At 37.4% G+C, this 27,116-nt stretch overlaps 1 long non-coding RNA gene across 1 annotated transcript; it reads left to right on the top strand.

Moving 5' to 3' along the window:
- Positions 1–84: 84 nt before the first annotated feature.
- On the top strand, positions 85–23,108 carry LOC113119364 (uncharacterized). The gene is made up of 3 exons (XR_003294449.1): positions 85–220; positions 3,652–3,744; positions 22,258–23,108. It is a non-coding gene; the product is annotated as an uncharacterized LOC113119364 (long non-coding RNA).
- The last annotated feature ends 4,008 nt before the right edge of the window (positions 23,109–27,116 follow it).

Raw genomic sequence — 27,116 nt, 5'->3', positions numbered from 1 at the left:
TATAACTGCTTTTTCAATGGAATCTAATTTTGCATGATATAAATTAGTACAGTATAAATATAACTTTGTTTATGAAGTAGCTGTTTAAAATGTATTAAAAAATTGAACAACATATTATATCTGACTTTTCTTTTCATAGTCCCACCAATGTCCCCATCAAAATCAATGAGCACACCCAGCTAGACAGCCAAGACTCAGTTGATAGAGCAGCTGCTGGCAGGTATTTTAACAATATATCTATCTATCTATCTATCTATCTATCTATCTATCTATCTATCTATCTATCTATCTATCTATCTATCTATCTATCTATCTATCTATCTATATATATAGATATAGATATAGATATAGATATATATAGATATAGATATAGATATACATACACAATTTTATAATGTTGTAGAATACTTTTTTTATTTTAAAAAGTACATCATTATTTTTTAATAATTCTGAGTATTTGGAAACATTAAATAAAATTTTAATGTCAGTTCAGAAATGAAATACTGTGTTCTAATTTTTGTTTTTCAAAGACTAAAAGTGTTTCTGTTAAGGGATAGTTCATCCAAAAATTCTGACATTAATTTCTCCAAACCCGTAAGACTTTTGTTCATTCCCAAAACACAAATTCAAATATTTTGGATGAAATCCAGGAGCTCTCAAGAGAAATAGCCTATTTCTAAGATGAGATGATCGAGTTTTAACATAACGCATCAAAAATATCCAAAATGAGTGTATCAGTGACTGTAGCAGTGAGGGTTGTTAACAGGCTCATTTTTCTTTCTCTGAAATATAGACAGATAGCTGCAGTCATGTGGAAAGGGGAAGGCTGATGCGACTGCTGCTTTGGCCTGTAATTAAGTCTGCATAATGCAGTCGTGCAGCACGTTTGACACATGATGTGCGCGTTTGCCCCTGTCAACGCTCCCTGCAGGGGGCTAGGCTCACAGCCACTGGACTGAAGTGATATTTCCAGGACATATTAATGACTTCATCTTTAGCTATGCACTACAGTTGCCTCATGGTAGCATGACAGTCACATAGGATTCTATGAGCTGTTTTACCCCAAGGTCAGTTGTAACAGTGTCCCGCTCTAAGTGTCTTCATTTATAACTCTCGTCCTCTCCCAGGCTAGGGGTCAGTGGCATTGGTAAGCACAAAACAGACACAAACAATGAAAGGTATGTAACCGCACAAAACCCTAATCCAGAATCCCAAGCATCCCCTTTAAAGGGAACATGCATGCTCTGCTATTAAAGCCGCGCACATCTCATGGGCAGAGGAAGAAAGCAGAGCAGTTTAGGTTGCTCCCTCCGGTGTGACTGCCTGATGCCTGCTGTTACCTTGAGCCTTGACTTCAACAATTCCTCTTGCATGGTTAAATTGGAGCCATTTGCGACGACGTGAATGACAATACGTTTTTTTTAAATGTCATCACTGGTAAAACAGAGTGTCAGTTTGACAAGCTACCGCTCTGGCTGTGTAAGTCTGGTGAAAGAAATAATAATAGGCATGTTTGTGACTTGTACTGAAGGTTGAGGAAAAAAGTTTACAAAGTCAACACCATTTTGACTTGTTTCTATAGGATAAAATATGCACATCACAGCAGAGCTTTGCCTACAGATATATATAGTCACAGAATATCTATGTGTTGTATTCTGGCCATTAATCAAAACACGTCATGTATGAAATGCTAAAGACATACTTACTGTATGTCTGTCTTAATGTACATTATCTCACTCTATGTGACATACTGTTTACATGTCTGTTTATCTTTCTAATCAGCTTAATAGTTGAGCTCATCAAAGATGACTGGTTTTGTGTGTCCTTAACAAAATGTACTTTTTAATTAATTTGAGCGAAGAGCATTTTATTCTTAGAGTTATGGACTGAAAAGTCTATGAAGGACAATCTATAGCGTCATGACCTTATAAATGATGGGCAAGGTTACAAGATGTGTTTGGCAATGATACCGACATTGCTAATAATATGCAAAGCAATGTTAGCCTGGGTTTTAGCAATGTGCAGTACCACATCCAGAAACCATGGTAATACTATGTAACTTTTTGTAAGGGTTTAGTCAGTTTATTTATTTTCATAACTCTGTTCACATTTTTCATACTGTATATCCATCCCACAATTTAATATTATAACCTAAGGCAGATATGGTGACTTGTCATATTACCCATGTGATTCTCACATAATTTCATTATAATACATCTTCTACAGTAACATACAGTACATATATGCCATCCTTTAAAAAAGATGTGTAAACATGAGCAACCTTAGCATTGTTTCAAACTGCATCCCCATGTGTAAAGATTTGATTGGTCCTTTCTCACTGTTCTCCTGGTTTCCATAAGGTACGTGGTTTGATGATGTGTGTGCTATGATCTTTATGTTTGTGTGTATGATGGTGTTGTTTCTGCTGAGGTTAATCTTGCATGTTCTCTCCCTCCTGTCCCCTGCGTGACACTGCCTGCTGCCCCCTCCAGGACCTTGCAGTGGGACACTGACCCCTCTGTTCTTCAGCTTCAGGCTGACTCTGAGCTCGGGTATCTCCTCCTCTCTTTCTTTCCTTCTTTCTTTCTTTCATTTTACTCAGATCTGCCGAACTTTTAAATGCATACACATTATACAATTTTTTTTTAGCAGATATGTACATGCATTTCTTTGGACACCTTGGCTACTTTCAGTACTGGGATCTGTGAATTCATTCTTAAATTCTTGAATTTGAATTGAGTAAATAGAATGCAAAATTTTTCAGCAAATGTTGTCAAGACTAGTAGATGAAACGATAGATGGATGGATAAAAAGCTAATATTGTGAAATATTTAAATACTTACACTAAAAACACTAATATTATAAAGTATTATTACAATATTTATAATAAAAACACTAATATAGTAAACAAATATTACAATTTAATATGAATAGAAAGTTCAAAAGATCCATATAAATGTTTCCTACTGTATATTGTGAGCATAACATTTTTTATGTATGACTAAATGCCTAGAAGTTATCAGTTATAAACAAGAAGATTTATAAAAATAAATAAATAAATAAATAATTGTAGAAAAATAAATTAGGAATTATTATTATAATATTGCTGATTTTGTCTTGTTTCTAGGCTGATTGTATTCTAGGTTTCCTTCTAATTTACTTCTTCTTTTTTTTTTTTTTTTCACCGGTAATCAACATTTATATATTTGTGAGTTTGTGTGTGGTATTTCACTTCCTTTGTACTGTAGTGTATCAATGTGTATGCAACTTTCCCTTTGTTCTTTTCATTTCTCTTTCTGGCTCGCTCCCTCTATCTCATTCCCCTTTCCTTTTAAGTTTGTCAGGTTCAAGTGTTTTCAGCTGGTCACTCTCCAGCTGTGTGCCCAGGGCTGTATGTGACAGTGATTGATGCACCATGCCATGTACTGAGAACGCTTTAAACATTAGTTCTAGCAGTCAACTGAGGGTCATCCAAACTTACAATATGTTCATGGGCCTGAATAATGAGCCCTTTAACATATTAGATGTAACGTCGTATTTACACCATGATGCTGTCAATTTGCTATTGCTGGATGTATTTTAATGCGCATGCATGTGTGCACGTGTGCTAGGTTGCAGGACACTCATAAGCTGTTATTTTTCTTTCCCTAGATGTCAAACGCACAGATTGGGATTTCCTGCACAGGGAAGTGGTGTCCTACTGTAAAGAGACTCAGACACAGCTAGCAGCTCATTTATCTGAAGGTAGATGCTTACAGTAATATTCAGTATTATGTACAGAATATGTATGTAATATAATATAGAGTGGTTAAACTACATTTAAAGGGATAGTTCACCCAAAAATGTAAATTCTTGTAGCTTCATAACATTACGGTTGAACCACTGATGTCACATGGACTATTTTAATTATGTCCTTACTTCTTTTCTGGGCCTTCAGTGTGTCAGTTGCATCGCTGCATATCTTAATTTGTGTTCTGACGATGAACAAAGGTCTTATAGGTTTGAAATGGGATGAGGGTGAGTAATTAATGACCGAATTTTCATATACCTTGTAAGCTAAACTTGTGATAATATCCCATGAGCTAAAATTAAGCTTGTGATAAAGTAGCTACACTGGCAACTACAAACAAAAATCACTACATTGAAACTATTTATTAAGGAAGCAGAGTCTATATGTAAATTACTGGTAGAGAAAGTGTTGATTTATTCCAGTATTGCAAACAAGATCTGTTTAATAATTTGCACTAAATGAAACCATTAAAAATAGAAACATTTGTATTACTGAGTCCACCAAATGATAAACAGCAGCATTAAAGAAAATCCCATTAAAAGATGACTCAGATGAATCTGTGAATCATTTTTGAATAAATAAATTTATATGAATCTTCCAGTGAATCGATTCACTGAAAGGAATCAGTTTAGGAGTGCCTGTGTGATTCAAGTTTGTTCATCTGTAAAGCTTCATGTACAATATAATGTGACTTACTTAAAAAAAAAAAAAAACACTTCGTCATGCTACATCACTGCTCATTTGGAACTAGATTGTTATTGGAAAAACTGTTATTTTGGAAAGAGCAGAGCTATTGTCACGCTGATGAAAAATGTAGTAAGTAGCATTGCTTCCAGTTAGTTATTCGCCAACTCTGAACTATAACCACATGAACTGTAGAGAGAAAAATAATGCTATTAATCAATTTGGGTTTCCGGCCAACTACGATGTGAGGTCATAAGCTATGCTTAATTCAATTAAAAACAAATTGAATTAAAATATATTTTCCTGGTGTTTTATACTCTAGGCTAGTAGTTGCCTGTTGTGTGAAGTGATATTTATATAGCGCAAAAACAGACATTTAATTACACATGTGCATGTATTCACCTTGTCAACCACTGTTAAGATCTACAATAACTTATTTATGTAGTCTTATCTGTATTCAATCAAAATAGGCAATTTGGGATTTCATGGTAAAACAGTTTAGGGCAAGCTCTGAAATTGAAACGGGCTGCTACAGTAGGTGAAGAGCTTTGATTTTCATCGCTGTCAGGTGGGCTGTCATTCTGACCGTCTGGTTCCGTTGAAGAGCTCCAAACCTGTGCAGATTAAGATTCATTTGTCCAGCCGCTGCCTCCATTTCCTGAGAGGGGAGCTGGGGGGACGGCTTTTTGAAAAGAGATGCCTGCCCATCAGTGGCTCTGCTTGAAATGGCAGAACAGTAACGGCATTGAGGCAGGCTTTAAGTGGATGCAGACGGGTAATTCAAGATGGCTTCTATCATCAGAACATCACTTGGAGTTGTGCCTGTATTTCTGTGGAGGGCTACCAGTTTACATCTGCCATTCTGTTGAGATTATTGGGTTCATTATCAATTCAGGTGTGCATGACCTTTCAAAAGATTGAATGTTGTAGATGAATCCTTTGAAGACCAATTTCTTAATCCATCTACATTTAAATAGTAATATCCTGGAATAGTTCACACAAATAAGTTCTGTCATCGTTTATTCACACTGAAGCTGTTCCAGACCTGGCTCTCTTTTTTCACGAACACAAAAGAAGATTTTGATAATATTTGAACAATGTTGGTAACCAAAGAGTTTCGGTTACCATTTATTTTACTTGTGTGGGCCAAAAAAAAAACAACAACATTTTTTTTTGAAAGAATGTTAATTTTTATGTGAATTGTGTGAAGTCATGAATTTTTGTTCTGCTTATTTTATTTTTTTACTAGCCCTGCAAGCATTTTGACAATATAAATAATAATAATAACTATATATACTGTGTGTGTGTGTGTGTGTGTGTGTGTGCGTGTGTATATATATATATACGTGTATCATATTTTAGACACATATTTAAATATATCAATGCATTAAAATTTTTATTTTACATTTACTTTAGCCACACACAAAAAAGAAAAAGTGAAAAGAAAAACATACAACAAATAATTTATTAGACATTTCATTTGCAGTAGTAACTAGTAGAAATTATAAAGCTACAAATATAAATTCAGAAAGTTATGCATTTAAATAAATATAATCTAAATAAAAGATTACTGTATGTTGTAAAAAAAAAAAATGTTTACTGTAAATACCATGGTAATGTTATTCAAAACAACAATATTCAAAACATCCCGGAAACTCATGTTTAAGCTTGGAAGTTCAAAAAACAAAAAGATATAGTGAAATAGCATCATCGGCCTTTCTTTTTGTTGAAATTCAAAAGAGTGCAACTCCTTTAACTGGTTAAATGGTAAATCTGTACTTCATGTAACACGATACAGTATTAATAAAACTCCTCGAGCTGATTGATTTATGAAATGTGAAAGTGCTTAATCAAAGCCACTTCGGCTTGTTTGTAAAAGAATAATGTCAAGATATTTCTCCTTATTAGTTTAAGTGTGGTTCCTACCACAAAGACGTCTTGGCTTCTCCATTCGTTAACTCGACACAGCAGTCAGCGCCGAGCCACCCTCTTCCACAAGTGTACTCTAATGTACTCCATTGGCGTTCAATCATATATCTGAAACCAATCATATTTAAAGTGTCATATTTCAATTACATTTTTAAATTTATAGCCTTGTTAAAACAAAGCTCACATAGAGCTGGGCTAATTTGAGTGCATCCCCCAGACTCGGGAGCCAGGCCTGGTATAAAATGCAGATGGTTTGAAAAGCACCCTAAACATCTCCATATGGATGGGACCCCCTAACAAGCAGCTTTTGGTATATTTGCATAACATCGCTGGTAGTTGTGATGCGAAGCACAGCTTTTGCTCTTTGGTTCCCTCTGATTTGGGTTTTAAACCTGCAAGCGGTGCACTAAAAACGAGTGTTTTGTGAAATGCATTCTTTACCTCCCCGCTCTTGTTCCCCTCCATCTCATCTTCTTCTTTCCATCTGCATTTCACACCAGAATCCCTCCATCGTCTCATGGCTCCTTGATCCCTACGCTGGCAACAGCTGCTCGCCATGTGATTGGAGACTTCCTGTCATTATAACTGATGTGTTTTTATTCTTTCCTCTTCCTTGAAGCCTGATCAGAATTAAAATTGCTGGTGGAATTTCCTGTCAAGGCAGGTCATTTATTCAGCAAGTGCAACCGCTGACAAGCCTTTGATTGGCCGTTGCCCTTAGCAATCGCACTCTGTACAGTTTATTTGTTTTTTTCCTCTCAGCCTGCAGATGCAGCTTGGGCCCACAGCTGTCTGTAGGTACAGGTTGTCTGTCCAGGGGAGACCCTGCCCCTGCGAGACCTCTCACATGAGAAAGAGAGGAAGTTTTAATAGGCCTTTCCACCACCTGCTACAGCTTGCCTTCTGTGTTTGTTCAGGCCGGTGCCGAGGTTTCGTCCATTGATTGGTGAAACTAAACAGATGCCTTTTTTCCTTTTTTTTCTTTTTTCCTCTGTGACCCTCTCTCTCTCTCTTTTTCTCTCAGTTGGGGGATGCAAGAACCGCCCAGGTGTCTGCCCCCCTGAGACTGCGAAGGCCAGCAGTGCCTGCAGAGACTCTTGTACTAGCTACAGCCAACATGTAGTTTGATGAAGGTCAAATTAACCTGAGTATAAAATAAAAAATAAAATGTGCATGGTTAAATGTTTCATAAAATGGTAACACTTTACAGTATGGTTTCTTTTATTAGCATTAGTTTACATAAACTAACAGTTAACAATACTTAAACAGGATTTATTAATCTTAATGTTAATCAAAAAAAACTTCAAAAGGTTGTAATTTCATTAAATGAACATGAGCACTGCAGCGGCTGCAGTTTCAAAGTCTGGTGCTGCACTGCTGTGTTTAGCCATTATACCGGAAAACTGTTTGTTTTCTGCTGTTTCTGAAAGCGCCACCTGCTGGCAGAGAACGAATGTGCATTTTCCTGTGGTTTTTGTTCAGACCATTGCAAAAATGAACCCATGTTTTTACACTGCAAACACAGAGCTGTAAATGTGAACTAGTGGATCAATAAGAGAATAATGCATTATAAAAATCTAAACAGTAAAATATATTTATGTTATTTAATTAATGTGATAATTTTATTAAAACAATCATTTAAATTAATATAACAATTAATACTTTTTGACCAATCCATTTTCTTAAAAAATGTATTAAAGGCTAAAATGTGAAGTGTTTTTGTCTTACACTGCTCATATTATATTCATTTTATTTGTGCAGGTCTTCAAAAGGGTCTTAAAAAGTCTTAAATTGGAGCTTAAAAGTCCTACGGAAACCGTCAATACATTTTAAAGTTCTATATCTGTAAATAATAGAATTGTTAATAAACAAATGAGACCCTATTGTGAAGTTTTTACAGAATTATTTCCCTATTCCTTTTGTAGAAAGTGGTAGTTCATCTCATTTGTCCATACTTCAGAAAGTAAACTTTAAAGTTATAGGTAACACTTTAGTATAAGGATCATTTCTGACTATTAACTAGTTGCTTATTAGCATGGCTATTATTAACATATTGGCTGTTTACAAGCACTTATAAAGCACATATTCTGCATGATCATATTCTATTTCCATAATCCAGCAAATTAAAGTTAAAATGACTGAGGCAAAAGTCATGGTTACTGGTTTGATAATAGCGAGAAGTGTACCTTAAAATAAAGCGACCAAATTAACCAAATATTTTAATGTGCATAGTTTAGGGTCAGTAGTCTTTTTTATGATATAAATATCTTGTGCTCACCAGGGCTGCATTTATTTGATGATAAATACAGTAATATTAGTGAAATATTATTAAAATATAAGTATGTGTTTTCTATATTTAGAATTTTTCTGTTTTCTATTCTATTGTGTTGTCAATTTTATTACTTTTTTTATATTTTAACATGTAATTTGTTCCCGTTATGGGAAAGCTGGATTTTCAGCAGCAATTTCTCCAGTCTTCAATGTCACTTGATCTATCAGAAATCATTCTAATATTCAAAACATTTATCATTATTGTATTATACATACATGCAGTACCTTATTATTATATTATTACTATGTTGACAGTTGTGCTGCTTAATATTTTTGTGTAAACCGTAATAGTTATTTTTATTTTATTTTATTTTTTTTCAGGATTTTTTGATTAATATAATAGTCAAAAGAACAGCATTTATATGAAAGCGAATCTTTTGTAAAAACGCTTTTAGCAAAATACTTTTTATAAATGTTTGTATTGTCACTTTTGATCCGTTTATCTCACACATGAGATAAACTGATCATTTTTGACCCCAAATTTGAGAAGACATGAGAAATATTCAAGATTCTATGCTACATCTATCGCTACTCAGGCAAATTTAAGAGACTAATCATGCAGATTCCATTGTACACAAGGTCAGAAGGTCTTGTTTTCACTAAAGTGCATGGTTGTGCTTTGGCTAATATCTGATGCCTTTGGCTTAACACACTCAGTCGAAGAGTTCCTTAATGGATCCAAAAAGTACTTGGCAATGTGCATTCTGTTCATCAGCTGGTTGTGATGTTTACTTGACCCCAATTTAGCCCTCGATGCAGGTTTAGTCACGTGCAGATTCAGCCCTCCTGTTTCCAGCAGTATCAGATCCCATGATAGATATGCTTTCAGAAAGATTTCCGCTGGTGGTCTGGGAGAAGTTGGCAGAAATGAAGGCCAAACCTCTTAGCCAGTGGTTCTTTTGTGGTATAAAAGCCTTCCAGATCTCACCATCAGAGGCAAAAGACCTTAAAATGACATTATTGTGAAGCAACAGCTCTGGATGCTTGTAGCATGTTGTCATGACTCAGTGATACTGGTCAGTCAGGGGTCGTGACCCATCTGAACTTTCAACCCTGCTGAGAAGCCTGTTCCCTCCAGTCGTAGTTTGTCTCACATCAATCTAAATGTGTGTGACTCTGTTTAGGATTATTTAATTTAATGAACTGTTGGCTTCCGTCCTAGCTTTGCTCTAATGAATATGGGTAGTGTGATATGTGTCCAGGTTCTTGTCTGTTGGTTGGTCGGAGATCTATCTCTGCTAAGTGTACATTGTTCTTCACTCAATCAAATTACCCGCCAATCACTGAGCGCCATATTCAAGGCTCCAGTGGGCTCTTGGCGACATAATTTGTATGAAAGAACAGGCTTGTAATTCCTAAAGACTGCTGGGAGTGGATAACATTGCAAAGGCATGGCTCATTCACTGGACAGTGCTTTAGTGGGTCTGGGAATCGGCTTCCCAGTTATATACTTTCCTCTGGCCCTTCCATTGTTGGCATAATGTTCTAGACTGTGCATTTTTAGAGAAAGTGACCCCTGAAAATGTGGTATACTTGAGTCGAGCGGTAGTGGTTAAATGTTAATCTGTAAAAACAGTTTGTAAAAGAACACATTAGATTTTGTGTCGCTTTGTTTTGAGTAGAAAACAGTTGTTCATCCAAAGGGTTAGTTCACCTAAAAATGAAAATTCTGTCATTGTTCGCTTATTCTTAATCCTAAGGGCTCCAAATTTCCAATAAAATAAAATAAAAAGACACCATCTTGTTAGTGTGTTCACCAGTGTTTCCTACAACAACAAAAACACTATGAGCCATGACGTCCATTTTGCGCACCAATGACTGTTATGAATCATTTCTTTTTAACTGGTCTTTTCTCATTTATTTATTTAGTTATTTTTTTCTTAAAAAATGAAAACAGTCTCACAAGGCTCCCCTATTGAACTACGAGTGATTTTTTTTTTGTAATGTGTGGTGCAAAGTAAAGTTTCTCTATATTACATGACAATACGGAATTAAAGATACATAATCAATAGGTTTATATGTAATAAATAATGGTATAATGATAATAATAATAATAATAATAAAAATAATAATTGTATTAAAAAATAATTACTTGGAAAAAACATTTAAGAATTTTTAGTGCTTTTTTATTCAGTGCATTTTTAATGCTTTTAGATCAGGTCTTATGAATAAAAAAATAATAATAATTCTGAGTGAGCAAGTGAACCTATCAATGAAGTGTGGTCCAGATCAGCAGAGCTTGGTTCTTCGGGTAAGCCATAATACTTAAACAGCTTTAGCAGGCTCTACCGGTTCTTACCATCAGCCGATAAGAACAGTTTCAACACTGCAGTTCAAAAAGTCCAAGTATTTCAGCTGCGCAAAGACCCTTGTGCAAGATAGTGAGACCCAAGGCTGGTTCAAATCCATAGAACTTTATTGCAACCGTTACAATACTGAATTTTGTACATTTCTTTACTGCATTTGGTCACCCCTGTCCTGGAAATCATCTCAAGGAAGTTGAAGAGTTCAGAAGGTCATGGAAATGATGTGGTATTTTGCTTCTCACAATCTCCCTCTTTTCTTTATTTAACGTGTGCACGCACATTTGTGTGTGTGAGTGCGCATTAGGCTTCTTTTGCTGGAATTTTTCAGGGCCATTAGCTCTGGGGGTCTCCAGTGGGAAGTGGTGATTCTCTTTTTTTACAGTCACTTTTTTGGTAAATTTGTGGTGGTCCTGTAATGGTTCCTAATTGCAGTTCTAACAAACTGCTAATCTGAAAGACATTACAGAGACTTTGCAGAGACCACCGTAACCAAGCGGTTGAAAACAACAGTGAATGTCAATTGATCCCAGCCAAACATATTGACTCAATTAATTAATTGAGTTTTTGGGTCAGTGTTTGAGCGCTGAATATCTCAAGCGTTTAAATAATCATAATGTTTGGTGACACAGCTATGATTATTAACCGTCAGGCTAATTGACATTATAATGTTTTGTTTTGGTAATTCTCAAGAGCGGCACAAGTTATATTTGCTGTGAATGCTGCTTGAAGGGGGCCTTCTTAAACCATTTAAAATATTTTGTTTCTGGCACATGCATTTAATATCACCTTCACAAACAGTTTTGCCTTGTTGAGTGTGTTACAGTTGGCGTCTCATAAACAGCAGTTTTCCGAGGGTCTCGTGATGATTGTGGTCAAGGCTTTTGCCCATAGCTTTGCCATTCGGCTCCAGCTCGCCCTCAGTCTGGGTTGAGCAGGGCGTATGGGTCACATATGGAAACGCTTCATGATGCCGTGTTGTTTTAGCTCTTTTATACATGAGAAAAGCCGAGGGTGTCAGTCTTCACAAAACTAAAGGTTAGCCAAAATTAAATCTCATACAACAGTGGTTGTTATTCCCTCCATCTCTGTCCCAGCGAGAGTCATGTCGCATTTAAGATACTGTTACATTTACTCTCTCTTGATCTGCAATGTCAAAATTAATTGGTGGCATTAGAGGGAATGTCTGTCTTTTCTCCCTTTGCTCTGTGCTGAAATGCTCAGTCTTTGAATTCATTGCCATCATCTTACTCTGGTTTCAAGACCAAAAAGGCCTGAATCCCCAATGGCTTGGATCGAGGCCGGATGCCAGTCAAAAAAAAAAAAAAATCAAAAATACGAATCTGATATCAGACAATACAATGTCTTTCACAGTAGGTGGACCATGCCAATCTGGACCCAGATGATTACAATTTTCCTCTCTTACCGCCACATAATAAGATACATGAAACCACCTCAGCCAAAAAATCGGCCCCTGTCCAAGGAGCCACTATAATAATATTTGCCATCTGATGTGCGTTGAACATCAGATGGGATACGGTTTCATTCCTCTGAACGGTTAAAAATGTTCCATGTAGCACACAAAAGTTGAAAGTCCCATATTCCCCAGGAACTTCTAAGATCATGGTAAAATCAGGTGAGGTTGTGTAGAGGTCTGGGTGGTCGTAGGATTGCTGCTACAGAGGGTTTCTATTAAATATTTAAGTTCTGCATGTGTATGTATATATGTGTGTGTGTGTGTGTGTGTGTGTGTGTGTGTGTGTGTGTGTATGTGTACTACTCATATATGTGTTTGTGGGCGTCTCTCTCTCTCTCTCTCTCTCTCTCTCTCTCTCTCTATATATATATATATATATACTACACTTATTATTTTATACTACGGATATACTGAAACAATTTTCAATTTTCAAGACATTATAAGGATTTTAGCTATAGCAAGTTTAAATATATATAAAATACTAAGAGTATTTATTAGAAAACAATATAATATTTATCGTTTTAAGTTATAAATGAAAAGCAGCAATCATTTGTGTGCTGACTGAAGGAGTTGTTTTGGTTGAGCTCTACACGGGACTTTAGGGGGCACTCTTAGCACACCAACATCATAGAAACTGCAGAAACCTTCAGACTTCAGCTGCAGTGCAAAGCCATGAATCGTGTCCTTTAAAAAATTCCATGATATAACTTATTAAATCATTTAATTCCGTGCAATTTCTCATGTATTGTAAACTCATGGAATAGTGTGTTTTACTGCTGAATGATAGCAATTGGTTTATTTTATCATCAAGTTCTAGTGATACATTTTTATTTATTTTTCTATTCTGAATAAAAACATGACTTCTTTGAGACTAATTTCGCTGAGCACTTAAATAACTCTTGAAATCACAGAATTTTAGCCAATATGGCATCTTTGTTTTTGTGACTTGCTGAAAAGTGAGTTTAGCTCATTGCCTGGGTTGAGTTGCTCATTTTGACAGGCTAGGGTTTGGAAAGTTTGAAGTCATGAGGTTTAATCATGCTCTGTGGCCAGTCTGTGCATGGCGTGGCATGATGACTCCCTTAAAGATGTGGTTCTGGGAGCAGGCCAGCTTCACTGGCACCACATTTGCGGGCCAGAGACCCGTTGCATAATGTGGGTTCATTACCAGACCAGAGTCTTGGTAGGTCAGAAATATAGGATCTGGAACAGTAGACGCTCAGTGAAAGGAGGAACTAATCATTTTCATTAGAGTTTGTGATTAAGGTCAGTCTGAGTCTGAGATGCTGTAAGGAATTCACTTCACTTCACTTATAGGATTTTTATACAAACTAAACGTTTTTGAGAGGTAATAGAGCAATTTTATATGCAGCATTGTTTCACAGTGACTTTGGCTTGTAGGGTTTACAAGCCAAAATGCAGCTTATTACTGAATAAAATAAATGTTTTGTTAAAGAATTTCAGGCAATCAGCTATAACCAAACTAGTTTGTTTAGTTTGGTCGGATGGTTAATGCAAACCTGCACTTTCTTTCTTATTGTTTGAATTAGTGGTTTATGGTTAAAAATGTTTTTTTGTTTTTTTTTTAACAATAAGCTAAGTATCATGTTATGTTCTGTTCTAGTAATCAGAAGGAATTTCCTAGTTAATAGCAAATTACTGCTTCTCGTTTTGCATCCTAACACATCCTAACACAGTGAAATAACTGATGTACAACAGTACTGTATGTATTTTAATGTTGTTTTACTATCAAAAAACTCCCAAAAAACAAGTAAAATGTAAATAATTTCAGTAGAAATAATGTTTTTTTTTTTAATTCCTTAGAGTGATTTTATCCAATAAAATATAGAAAGTAGAATAAGTCTAAGTACAATCTAAAATATGTATAGTAGTATGTACAATATTTTCCTTTAAATACTGAACCAAATGCAGTTAACTACAGCCAGACTAGCTAGTTTAATCTTGAACCTTGACTGTGTCAGTCTAAAACAGTATTTAGTTTCTTTCTTATTGCTTGAATTAGTGGTTTGAAATGTCTTTTTATACAATGAGTAATATTTCTTTCTCTATATATTGTATATATGTCTGGCTATTTTGTACAATGAACTATATAATTATAAACACATTATTTTTGCATTGAGATAATGTTAAATGTACTCTCTTTTGATCTGTGATCTCAAAAAGGGAGATTGCAATTAGATACAAAAAGGACCTAACCTTGCTTTTAAATGGCATTTTATTTAATGGTAATAAATAATCATATCATTAGATAGACACAATTAAATGAAGTTATAGTGGGAATTATAACACAATAGTGTAATACGATCTCTGAAACTGTAAGAAATGTAAGGAGGTGGTAACTTCCCCAAAACATTATTTTAAATATTCAGTCCAATCTGACAAGACTTGAAAATCTCAAATCTAAAACATTTCCTGTGCACGTTAGCAGCGCTTTAGAGAAGATATCTGTTCAAAGTGTGCACTTTCTTTATCTCTCCCGACTCTGAACATTTCCAGACCCCAGAGTGCTGTCGCAGTCTCTGAGGGGAAGGCAGGTCTGTGCTGCGTGGCCTTGGGCTAGAAGATAGCGGTACACTAAAAAGCACTTCATGATCAATCTCAGCCGTCTGTCATAATGATGTCATAATGATGACAAATGAGAATGATGAGGATAGCCAACAAAAGGCCGAGCCCAAATGTGTAGTTGCTTTTCCAGTAAAGAGTCAAAGCGTTATTTGTCACAACAGCAAACTTTGAAGAGCCTCAGAACGGGCTTCAGAAGAGGAGAAGAAAGATAAGGGCTGCTATGATTTATGTGTATGGTTTGATGAGCTGCATTCAGTGCATTTTAGAGTTTAGAGTTTTACCATTTGTCATCAAGCTATTGAGTCATTCATCTATTTTTCTCTGATGTTTGAGTCATTATTACAAGATTCGATTCAAAATGATTATTGTTATTTTTTTTGCACAGCACATGTACAGAACCAATGAAATACAGTTAGCAACTTGCAGTGCACATAACTTAGTGTAAATGAGGTACAAATGATAGTATAGTGTGAGGGGGAAACGTGTGTTATAGTAGAGAATTTTCAGAATTGTAAAAATGCTATGCAATGTTCATAGAAGCAAAAAAAAAAAAAAATATATATATATATATATGTATAAGTGTACACAGAGAGAGAGATGTAAATAAATAATTTAATATTTTAACTTTTTAATAAACACACACACACATACTGTATACATATTTTTTTTTTAAATGAAACCTTTTACATTTTATACATAAGTAATTTTTATTTAGACTCTAAATAATTCAATTTCTTCTCTCTCTCTCTGAATTGTAGCTGCCGGGGTGGAAATGGCATTGCTGGTTTGTCGCCCATTGGTAGTTATAAAATGCAAACACTGTCTCCGCAGACATGGGTTTTGACACAGCTGCAGGAGGCCGTGAAGAGTGTCAGCTCAAGGACCTGACTCCACTCTGGCCTGTGCTCTGTGTGTTTGATGAGCAAGTAGCCAGGAGTACAAGTACTCTCTCCACAGCTTTTTCCCATCTGATTTCACAAGACAGACTGACACTCTCTGTGTGTGTCTGAGTGAGAGAGACGGGAAAAGGAAAGAGAAGAGCTTTTGTTGGCTGTATGGGTCACAGTTTGCAGACTGCAGCGTGTGCGGAATCTATCATCATGGCTTTGTACAGTTTCATGTTAATTATTTTCCTTTTGCTATTTTAATATTTACATGTTAAATTTTCTACATTTGCCTTCGTTAATGCACCTCAAATCACATTTTATCAGTTTTGTGTTCTGCTGAAGAATTGATCCCATGGCTTTTGCTAGGAATAGTTAGTTAGTTAGTTACTAAAGCTGAAGTGGGTCATTTTGTGAAGATTATAATATTTTCTTCTGACTGGCTTAATATGGTATGCAGAGACAGCAAGCCACTTAGGTTGATTTAGATTAGGCGACTTGAATCCAACTAGTTTTATTTCTGTTTCCCAATTTATTCTATTGGTCGAAAAATCCAAAAAACGTGTTTTTGGAAAATAAGATGCAAAATAAAACAAATGTAAGCCTGTCTGCTAGTTTTAGGTGGTCTCCTGCTGTTTAGAGGGGGGTTGGACCTGACAAGTGCAAATTGTCAGGCTTAGAGATCAGATAGACCATCTTAAACCCTGTAAGACCAGCTAATTCACGTGAAGTACTTTTTTCAGCAGGTTTATGCAAGGTAATAGTACACCTATTAAAGGGACTCATTTGTGTCATATTCCGTCTGTCCTGACTGAGGTCCATTAGTGTGTAAGGACGTGACTTGAAGGAAGTGTTTCTGGCTGATGTGCCGTTCAGGAGTGCATCAGATAGACAGTGTTTGTGTCATGCTTACAGTAGTTTGTCGTGCCAGTTCCACATTACAGGCCTCTTTCATGTTCCCGTTGCCGCCTCCTCAGTGCTCTGCCTCTGTTGTGGTCTGTAGGCTGCTTGACACCCAACTTCTGAAGCCTAATTTGGGTATGTCTGTTTGTACTTCTTCTTAAAAAAGGAGGACACATGTATGAATGTAGGCCTGAAAGTGTGTCTTACTCTTATATTCTTGCATGTCAGTGTGTCAATAAGGTTGGGAGGTAGGGGTGTCCTCCCTGACGTGTCTCATGCCCCATATGGAAATACCCTCGGCCCTTCAGTTCAGTTTCTCTCTGTGTTTCAGAGGCCCTGAGGAAAACAAACATCCTCCACCCCCTTACTGACTGAAAAAATCCCCACTTGTCAGATGAGGGGATTTTTTTTTGATTGTCTAATCAGCTCCATGTCCCAATCCAGAGGCCTGGAGCAGTGCAGCTTGGTCCAATAAAATGCTGGATGAAAGAATGGGTCGCATCCTCCTTCCATTTAATCGATGGCAGCTTATCTCACTTTTGGCACTTTTTTTTTTCTCAAAAGCATTTCTCTTCAAGTCTAGGGCAGAAGTTCTCAACCAGGGGGCCAGGGCTCATTAGGGGGCCTTAGCAAACTTCCAAGGGGGCCTCAGGATTACTTAAAATGATATGTTATTATTAATATTTTATTCATAAATTAATGAATATAACAAATTCAGGTCAGTTATAGTTCGTATAGTACAGTTATAGCTTGCTTAATATAGTATTTAAGGGGCATTGAAGTCAAAAAAGTTTAGAACTGCTGGGTCTAGAAAGATTACTGATCTCAAGTAAACTAGTTAAAGATGCTTTAACATCATGAAAACTGTATGAAAGTGTGAGCCTGACAAGTGCACCGTAATTCTCCTTCAGCACTGATGTTTCCATGACCATATCCATCTGTGAACCATTTGCGTCTGGTATATCGCGTGCAGCGTCTTTAGAGCGGGAAGTGCTAAGATCCTCCTTACCACGTTCAGAGGCATTGGCTCTCGCACCCTCCATAACAAATCAAATGCTTCCACCGCTACTCTAATATGTGATAACCAGAACTAATCTTTCACATACCCTGCACCCAGCCATTGCACAAATAGCTATTTCTGTTGCCTAATTAAGCAGTTAATTAGTTTGGGTGTCTTGAGTCTTACACCCTGAGAAAGGCTTGTGGTTTTAAGGATGGAAGTGGCATTCTGATAGAGTGCTGCTGCTGTGTTGGTCATTACGACTAGCAGCAGTGGATTTGAATTGCTCGAGCAGCTGGAGGGAACCGAGAAGAGATCGAAGGCAGGTAAAATGGGGGTGGGGGGTGTCATTACCTTCCAGGGCAGGTCCTCAGTTTCATCAACTTGGCAAGCCGGTGGATGGTTCATAATGTTCCTTCCCACCGAGTGAACCTGTATTAAGCACCAGGGTAGAGTGTGCTAAAGCTGTCTCGTTTATCCATCCCTTCTTCGCTTTCAAGCCTTCTAACCGATCCCTTGTTGCCATGTTGATTGCTGTCACCTCACGGGAAGCGCAAATAAACATTCTGACTGGGATAAGAAAGTCAGATACATTAAAAATGGATTTAAGGGCATAGTTTAATTTACAAATATTCTTTAAAGTTCCCTCACTGAATTTTGGTCCTTATTGTTGATGTTTTTTCTTGGCGATCACGAAAACTTGGTTTGGCCAAAAAGCCACAGGGTTTTGCAGATATATTAGAAACCTCTTGAACATTGTTTGCAAACCTTTTGACCTTTCATCCCCTGTCTGTATGGTCAACGCGGCTTCGTGCGAATTACTTTCTTCTAGACCTGGTCATATCAGGTCACATCCTCCTCCAGACTTGGACATCCCGATCCAAAACCTTCTGACATAGTCTGTCTAGCATGTGGGTCTTCTGGTATGCAAGAGGTGTCCCGTTCTTTGCCTGTGCTATTTTGTGTCAGGCCCCAGAGAAAAAGGAACAAATTGAAAATGAATGGCAGGGCTCTTTCTTCCTCTCTGGGCAAAAACAGATGAGAGAGAAAGAGAAACAAGGCCAGAGAAGTGCATGGTGGTGTGGTCAGCCTGGCTGCCTGTCTGGGTCTAAGGACTCCTCTATTCCCCGCTGGTCTCTGGCTCAGAAGCTCAGTCGTATTCAGCAGCTAAACCACACTTGGTCTGGGCCAGACTCGACTCACATCAGTGATCCACATTCAACCTCTGGGGAATCAATTGTCTCAGTGCTTATGCTCAAATGCCATGAAGTCATTAACTCACAGTGTGCACATACTGTATTAACACAAAGCTTTCAATTGTCATTGTATGCACATTTGTTTCAAACCAAAATAGTATTTGTGTTTTAAGAGTGAGTAAATGTACTTTGTTTGCCTATTCAAGGTGGACATCATATTCAGTTTTATGCAAATAAAAAGAAGGGAAGTACACTTTTGTCTGTTTCAGAAATCACCTCTACTTTAAGATCTGCCTTAGAAACATTCCTGACAAATTAGTAACTGTTGTCATTCGTCATTTTCTCGCAGAATAAAAGTATTTATTTCCCCCCCAAAAAAAGATTTTGAATGGTACTCTGTGTTATTGCTAAGTGGCTTTCACAATGAAAAAAAAATGCAATTTTTCCTTCCAGAAGACTATTTTTAAACCCTGTTGGATAAACATAAATATAGGAAAAAAACATTATTGTTTAAGATTAAACCCCAATAAAGGGGGCAAATCTGTCATAAGACTGCATAATTCACAACAATGTAAGAGACTGCATTCTTGCAAAGTTAAAATCATTGTTAAGCATGCCTCCAGGCCCTTGTTTCCTCCTTAACTGGTGTGAACACAAATACACTGGTGTTAAGAGAGTCAGCCGCAACACGTCTGGCATGATGGGATCACTTCCTTCTGTAGACTGGGCACCCACTGTCAGCTCGACCCCGGATAATTAACCTCTGCCACTGGGGTTCAACAAGAAAACAATCCCACAGAGCTCTGTGTGTATGCTAGCGTGACTGTGTGTGCCCCGTCTACAGGTGCCTGTGAGGGTGTTAAGCGTCATCCTTCTCGCCATCTGCAGGCTTGGGGCAGGGTAATGGAGAAGGCTAGGAACACATGCCCAGTGCTTCGGCCGGCATAGCAGGTGGCTGAAAGTGGGTCGCGCGAGGCTGGGTCTTTGACTGGGGTGACTAGGTTAATTAAGGGGTGAGTCTTCAGGGCCTGGGGGGCCCCAGGGCAGACGGTTGGGGGGGTTTTATGGAAGGGTTGATGGAGTGCAGAAAGAGGCCATGCCACTCACCCGCTCCGCTTCCTGTGGGGTATCTGTGCCTCTCTTCATGAGCAGACCTCTGGATTCATAAAGTCACACAAACGCATGCACACGTGTAGCGCATATGTTCTTTGGGACCTGAAGAAGTGTTTTTTAACTGAGTGTGTTGTTGCTCTAAAGCTCACGGTTGTGAAAATGCAGCTGTGTAAATCGACACTGAACCGAAAAAGAACAACAGGCCGTGTTGATCCAAAACAAGGCACTGAGTTGAGCGTGTCTGATTAGTAAAGAGTCCGATTGTGAAATGAGTCTGGATGTCAGGTACAGTAGATGAAATAAATGAAGTTGCCACAAAACAGAAACTGAACGTGACCTTCTGTGTGTCCTTTCAGAAGATGAAGAGAAGGATGAAGATGTCACAGAAACGAAAGTATTTTATGCTCTAATTCTGTGGCACGCTAGAGCTACTGTATATATTGTATTGTTTAAAAATATACTATATAAAGTCTTTATTTATTTTTTATAGTGTTAACATTTGTCTTTTGTATTTAAAAGGATTGTTATTAAATAAGAAATTAAAAAATATATGTAAATCTATGACATATCCCAATTTAGATAGCAAACGTGTGTGTGAAGGTGTTCCAAAGGTTGTGCTCTGTTAAAAAAAGCATATCTCTACATCAACTGCCACCACCTGGCTCAAATTTAGTACATTTGACTTCTGTATGTTGGATGTTACGCGGAACAACATCTGCTTCGTTCAGACTCAACGAGAGAGACGTCTCTTTACAGTAAAGCCTGACGTTGAGGTGCATGTTCTGCACACATGTTCCATAAGTACTAATAGAAACCATAACAGATCTGTGAATAAATTACCCACACTGACTAAAATGGCATTCAATGAGGCTGTTCCACAAGAGCAGTCCCTTCTGTTTTTGCATAGCTGGGATATGATTGTCACCTTCTTTTGATGTTTCAAAGGGAAATGCATCCCGTTAGTGGTTAATAAGCCAGGGGTGGAGTGACATGACATTGAGGGGTTTATTAACATGACATACAGCACCTCTAATAATTTGCTGTGTGATTTACAGCTTGTGCTGTTATGCAAGTAATGTGAAAGCCAGTGAAATAATGTGTCTTTCTTACAATCACAGTACAGTCAGCAATGCAAACATTTCTTCTACTGTACAAATTACATTTTTCCTACCGGTTCTGCTTTAGTAGTTTGTGTTTGGGCCTCGCACACATCAAAATTCCCAAAGTCACCAAACAGGATCAACAGAGCATTGAGTGGCTACTCGCGTGTGACCCTTCCAGCCGTATCAGATGGCATTCTCGCGGCCAGGGGCTGGGCTTATCGGGCCACGGCATTCTGGGTCAGGCCTGATCGAACTTTAATGTCACTAGACCCCAGCAAGTGGACTTCAAAGCGAGCGGAGAGTGCATTCTTTGTGCAAGTGTACAGGGTAAATAACTAGAGAGAGGCCGGACAGAGGCAGACTGTGAAAGCACACGAGGGCTTTGACTCCACGCTGACTTTGATCAGGCTTTTGTCTTCCTTATGAGTCATCAGAAAAGGAACGCAAATCAAGTGGGCTCAGATCAAAGGCACAGCCTCTAATAGTCTGGGAGAAAATGGAGAAATGCAATAACATCAAAACGGAGGAGAAAAACTGGGCGTGTTGTCATTATGGAGAGACGAACTAAAAGCGGTGTGTGTGTGTTCGCTAATGTATTTGCTTATTCATTTATTGTTTGTTTGTCATTTTTACGGCCATATTTCCTTTCTAATTGGCTTGACTACCTTTAAGGCTTATTGGGAGTCAGGAAAAAGAATGCGGGCGAGTTTGTTTAGGTTCAGTTTGTAAAGTTACTGTTCATCGCTATGCCGTACATCCCTGATTTTGTCTGTGGTTAAATCCGTTTGTTAGTGTTATTGTATGTAAGTGGTAGGTATAAACATATAGCCCATCTTAGCGGCAGAGACATGCTTTTTTGTGTTTGTGTATTAGAACATATGGCCTGTTCTGTGTTTATTTACTCGGAAGCTGTGTCTACATCTTTATTTTGTTGTGTTTTGTCTTGCGTGTGTATCAGGCCACCAGCGGGAGTTCCTCATCTTCTTCGACAGCAGTGGACGAGACCTAGAGGATAAAGAGGGGTGAGAAAGTGATGTGTAACACAGATGATTTCTAGGTTATATATGAAATATTTTATCTATTTATTATTTGATATTATTAATAGTTAACCCAAACATAAGCCGTTCGTTGACTTCTATAGTATTTCTTTCCCCTAGTGTGGAAGTCAATGGAGGGCCAACAATTGTTTGCTTCTTCAAAATTCTTTAAAATAACTTAATTTGTGTTCAACATATGAAAGAAACTTAAATATTTGGAATGACTTGAGGGTGAGTAAATGATGACAAAATTTTCATTTTTCGGTGAACTATTCCTTTAAGTATTACTTTTAACAACGGTCATAAATTATAAATAGTTAATTACAAATGGTTATATTATTGCAAATTTGATTGTTGTGAAATTAAATTTATGTCAAAGTGGACCACAATGACATCCATGGTAATTAATTTACATGAAATAAAACCCAAACCACAAACTGTAGTTACAAAATATAAACTGCTTAAATCATCTGGATATAATTAGCGTAGTATGTAATATTTACATTATATCATTTTCAAGCAATGAATGTATAGGTTGCTCCAGTGTTTTATGCTCTGTCATAAAAGCGTGTCAAAATGATCACAAAAAAAATAAAAAATAAAATGTATGGAGTATTTTAACAAATATTTTGCAGAATCCAGTGATGTAAATATATCAAAAATAGGAAGGGTCAGCGTTAGTCTGTAGTATTTATATTTAAGCTGATAAAAAACAATAGAATACTAAAGTATGCACTTAAAGGGTTAGTTCACCCAAAAATAAAAAGATTAGCCCATAAATTACTCACCCTCAATTCATGCTAAGTGTATGTGACTTTCTTTCTTCAGACGAATCCAGTTGGAGTTATAATAAAAATAGTCTTTGATCTTTCGAGCTGTTTAATGGCACTCAGCGGGTGTTGCAGTGCATCAGTCCAAAAGAAGTTAACTAAAAAGCACCCATCCTTAATAAAAAGTGTCTCACACGGCTCTGGGGGGTGAACAGAGTCCTCCTATAGCGAATCAATGCATTTTGTAAGAAAAATATCCATGTTAAAAATGTAATAATCACTTTAATCTAGCTTGTGCCGACTAAAGCAGTTCCGGGCAGATGACGTATGAGGTCAGCGTTGCACATGCGATGGTGAGTCTCATTTTCTTTCATTTAGCAAAGTGAAACCAGTCTCCTCTTTGCTTATATCGAAATCCTCAACATTCTTGTTTAAAAGTCCTTGTTTTGTACTTCTAATTAGTGACAGACCTCTGTTTTGTTTTGATCTCTCTGCTGTGCTTCCGCGTTCATTACTTCTGAGCGGTGCATGCGCAAAGCCGACATCATTCGTCATCTGCCCAGAGCTGCTTTCAAATACAAATTTTGGTGCAAGCTCAATTAAAATGATTAATTCATTTTAAATATGGTTATTTGTCTTACAAAAATGCATTGATTCACTACAAGAGGACTTTGTTCATCCCACCCCCCGGAGCTGTGTGAGACATATTTTATTAAGGATGCACTTTTTATTTCACTTTTTTGGAATGAATGAACTCCAACACCCACTGAGTGGCATGAAACAGCTTGAAAGATCATAGACAATTTTTTATTTAATTCCAACTGGATTCGTCTGAAAGAAGAAATCATCTATCTATTATCTGCTTTAATTTTCTGTTGTATATGGTAAAGTGTGTATTAAAAGTCCAGAGCCAATGTTAATAAGCTCCAGTCTCTCTCTTAATCGTCTGTTCTCTGATGAGCACTGGTCAAAGCATCGAGTCATCACCTGTCTGGACAGGTCCCCTCAGGTAGCCTGACCTCCCTCTCTGACCTCCTGTATGTGTCAGCACCTGTTCATTTAAAAGGGAGAATCCTCCCATTCTTTGTGTCTGAGTCAGCTTTATCATTCTCTCCTCTGTTCTCTCTCTCATCTTTCTCCTGCCTTTACTCTTTTCAAATTTCCACTTCCCTGAGCTCTTGGTGGCCTCCTACAACAACAATGAAGACGCTCCTCATGAGCCAGACAGTGTGGCTTTGGTGTGGAATATGAAATTCAAGAAGACCCCACCAGAGTATATCTACCACTGCCGGGTGAAAACTCTTAACACAACACAAATGTACACCCTTACCCTCCAAAAATAACGTCACACTGATAATTAAGGGAGTAAAAAATTGTGCAGGAAAATGTTAAAGATATGAAATTGTAAGAAAATGTGATCATTTACTCACCCACATGTCATTCCCAACCTGTATGAGTTTTAACTCTGCAGAACCTGAAAGAAGATAATTAGAAGAATGTTGGTAACCAAAGAGTTGCCGGGATCCATTGACTTCCATAGTTTTTCTCAATGAATCTCAATGGTCAGCCATGGCTACCAGTTTGGTTACCAGCAATCTTCAAAATACCTTTTTTGCTCAACAGAAGACAGAAACTCACACAGGTTTATAACTAAAAGGTAAGTAAATTATGACAGAATTTTCATTTTTGGGTGATCTATGCCTATAAGACATTGTAAACAAATTTGGGTTTAACCATTTATTTTAGATTTATGTAAGCAGCATGTAGTACATACAATGCAGTTAGCATCTCACTAGTATCCTATTCCAAAAATACCAGTAATATTCCAAGCACTTCACAATAAATTTATAATAAAATGACTTCATTGGAAAGCCATGATAAAGGAAGTGGTAGCTTCAATAAAAGGCAGATCTAATGGAGCGTACCACTCCAGATGACGAAATGCATTTAAATGAGTCTAAGGTGATTTAATTAAAGGTACATGCTGGCCTTGGACTACCGCAGCAGAACAGAACACCTTATTACGGTGTGTGTCCGCTTGGGTCAGGCCCAAAAAATCCTGAGGTTTGTGTGTAAAACATATCTGGTGTCGGTTTTGACGCTAATTATAAAAGACTCTGGGCTGAGAGTCTTTTCAGGGAGACGACCAAGTAAGCAAATCTGGGAGGCGACAGCCTGGTGCAAGGGAGAGATATTAGAGAGACATTTCTGTAATAAAAAGATGTGGCTTACCACTTCCTAATCCTACCAGCCGCATATGTTTGCCCACCCACATGGTCTGCTCGTGCATGTGCTGCTTTTTCCAGTGCCCAGGACCTCTCACATGCGCACAGAAGGATACACGTACACATGCTCATTTAAACACACAGTTATAACCAAAGCATACTTAGACATGCCACATTGCACATGCTTAAAAACAACAGGCTTCCGTATTACACAACCTTTGTAATTACCTTTTTTAATATTTTTTTTCTAATTGAATTTAGAATTGAAAAGTCAATTCAATTCAAATATCACTTTGAGGACGTCTGGCCAATGGTTTAAATTTATTTTGTAAAATTTCAGTTTTAGTTTTGTTTTCATGGCTTCATATTAAGACAATTTTTCTTGGTAGATTTTTTGTTTATTTTTAATTTGGCTCTTTATTTTACAATCGAGGAAAAAAACACTCTTAAGGAACTTTTTCTTTTTTTTTTTTTTTTTTTTTTTTTTTTTTAAAGGTCCGCTAAAAGCCTATAGTTAATCTGCAGGGAATATTGATTATGAACTAGTAATTGAACCTCAGGAGTCACACTAAGTATTAGTGTTTTTTCCCTTTTCATTTTAAATTAGATTTACAAGCCTGTTAACAGAATATGGGAAATGTCTAAAGGAAGTTTAAAATCCTGAAATATGTGTTGTTGTTGTTGATATATATACATAAATATAATTAAATAAACATTAAAGCTAACAACCCTGCAAATTTAGCCTAAATTCAGCTGTTGCTGTGAAAGAGATAGTTTGGGAACAAATGCCTGTTTGTAGTTGTTAATATTATTTCTAATAAATTAAAGACAGTATTTCTTGCAATGAGTTTGGTTTGGGAAAAAAATGATACATTTGTCTTCACAGGATGCTGTAGAAGGGGTCCAAAATGTTATTTCTTTGGATTTCTTTATAGCAGGAATTTAATGTAACTCTTGCTACTTTTCATCCTAGATCAATTTGATCTAGTTTATATATAACAGTTTTCACAACAAATAGTAAGGCACTAAAATAAACTGTATTTTATAGAAAGCGCCTTGTATTTTTGATTGTGTTGTCACACAGGAGCATAAATGAAGACTCCCTGTGACCTGCCTCACTTTGTCCTTTTCTTCTCTACAGCTCAGTATAGAAAGACGGGATGTATAGAAAGCATATATAAAAATAAAAACACACAATGGCATTTCACAGCTTTCCTTCAGATCGGCCTGAGGTTCAACCATCCTTTTTTCATCACGAGGAGAGAAATGGAGAGGGAAGCACAGGATCTCCAAACATTTGGCCGTTGGCTGAGGATGAAAGAGGCTTGGCCAATTTGCAGAGATATTGTTTTTCGCTCTGGGCTCTGTTCTAAACGGCGGTGCTCCCCGCTCAATAGACCGGGAATCTGATGGGTCTTAATGTGCGAGCATGTTCTGCCGCTTAACCTCCCGAAACCACACTGATCTTATTCCCTCTGAGGTACACGCATGCAAGAGCCATATACTCATCCCCCACACGCTCCTCTCCTCTCTTCTTCTCCCCTCCTATTCTCCCTTTGCGGCTTCCCTCACTTTTGGCAGGCCGTGCGGCAGAGTTCAGCAGTTTTGCAGTCATTTTTCCAGATTTACCCACAGCCGCCACTTTCATGTGCTGGATACTTCAGAAACCCTCCCTCCAGCGCCGCTGTCTCCAACTTTTCCCTCGGTTTCTCTTTTTGCTGTTCCATCTTTACCTCTTTTTGCCACATCTCTCTCTCCTTATACTTCTTCTCACACTCTAGCTCT

Source organism: Carassius auratus, chromosome 19 (assembly GCF_003368295.1).
Source record: "Carassius auratus strain Wakin chromosome 19, ASM336829v1, whole genome shotgun sequence".
Classification (NCBI taxonomy): domain Eukaryota; kingdom Metazoa; phylum Chordata; class Actinopteri; order Cypriniformes; family Cyprinidae; genus Carassius; species Carassius auratus.
This window is presented reverse-complemented; position numbering and strand designations above follow the sequence as displayed.